The sequence below is a fragment of the Trachypithecus francoisi genome, unplaced genomic scaffold (assembly GCF_009764315.1).
Source record: "Trachypithecus francoisi isolate TF-2019V2 unplaced genomic scaffold, Tfra_2.0 Lachesis_group7, whole genome shotgun sequence".
In the NCBI taxonomy this organism is placed as follows: domain Eukaryota; kingdom Metazoa; phylum Chordata; class Mammalia; order Primates; family Cercopithecidae; genus Trachypithecus; species Trachypithecus francoisi.
Window position 1 is genome coordinate 59,395,604 of NW_022681472.1, and position 1,587 is coordinate 59,397,190.

General features: G+C 40.6%; 1 non-coding gene across 1 annotated transcript; it reads left to right on the forward strand.

The window, feature by feature from the left end:
- Positions 1-215: 215 nt before the first annotated feature.
- Positions 216-321, forward strand: LOC117079750. Its single transcript, XR_004435593.1, has one exon. It is a non-coding gene; the product is annotated as a U6 spliceosomal RNA (small nuclear RNA).
- The last annotated feature ends 1,266 nt before the right edge of the window (positions 322-1,587 follow it).

The window sequence follows — 1,587 nt, forward strand, 5'->3', positions numbered from 1 at the left end:
GGAGATGTTATTTCTAGATGAAATAATATTGCAGATAGGGAGGTGTTAACCAAGATGGGTAAAAATTTTGACAAACGGGGAAAGTTGTTAAGAATAGTTTTGGTAGAGGCAAGAACATTAGTAAAAACACTGGGGTATTAATAAAATAGAAATTATGTTTTTAGGTGGGTTGAGCTTAAGTAATGTGTGTAGAGACAGTAAGAGACAAAGGTGGTATGCTCATTTTGGCAGCACATATACTAAAATTGGAATGATACATAGAAGATTAGCATGGCCCCGTGCAAGGATGACATGGTAATTCATGAAGCGTTCCATATTTCTGCTGGTACCATTTCTTCTGAAACTATTCCAAACAATAGAAAAAGAGGAAAACCTCCCTAACTCATTGCATGAGGCCAGCATCATCCTGATACCAAAACCTGGCAGAAACATAACAAAAAAAGAAAATTTCAGGCCAATATCTCTGATGAACGTCAATGCAAAAATCCTCAGTAAAATACTGGCAAACCAAATCCAGCAGCACATTAAAAAACTTATCCACTATGATCAAGTTGTCTTCATCCCTATATGCAAATCAATAAATGTAATCCATCACGTAAACAAAACCAATGATAAAAACCACGATTATCTCAATAGATGCCGAAAAGGCCTTCAACAAAATTCAACAACCCTTCATGCTAAAAACTCTCAGTAAATTGGGTATTGATGGAATGTATCTCAAAATAAGAGCTATTTTTGACAAACCCACAGCCAATATCATATTGAATGGGCAAAAATGGGAAGCATTCCCTTTGAAAACTGGCACAAGACAAGGATGCCGTCTCTCACCACTCCTATTCAACATGGTATTGGAAGTTCTGGTCAGGGCAATCAGGCAAGAGAAAGAAATAAAGGGTATCCAAATAGGAAGAGAGGAAGTCAAATTGTCTCTGTTTGCAGATGACATGATTGTATATTTAGAAAACTCCATCGTCTCAGCCGAAAGTTCCCTTAGGCTGATAAGCAACTTCAGTAAAGTCTCAGGATACAAAATCAATGTGCAAAAATCACAAGCATTCCTATACACCAATAACTAACAAACAGAAAGCCAAATCAGGAGTGAACTCCTATTCACAACTGCTACTAAGAGAATAAAATACAGCCGGGCGCGGTGGCTCAAGCCTGTAATCCCAGCACTTTGGGAGGCCGAGACGGGCGGATCACGAGGTCAGGAGATCGAGACCATCCTGGCTAACACGGTGAAACCCCGTCTCTACTAAAAATACAAAAAACTAGCCGGGCGAGGTGGTGGGCGCCTGTAGTCCCAGCTACTTGGGAGGCTGAGGCAGGAGAATGGCGTAAACCTGGGAGGCGGAACTTGCAGTGAGCTGAGATCCGGCCACTGCACTCCAGCCTGGGCGACAGAGCGAGACTCCGTCTAAAAAAAAAAAAAAAAGAGAATAAAATACATAGGAATACAACTTGCAAGGGATGTGAAGGACCTCTTCAAGGAGAACTACAAATCACTGCTTGAGGAAATAAAAGAGGACACAAACCAGTGGAAAATCATTCCATGCTTATGGATAGGAAGAATCAACATCATGAAAA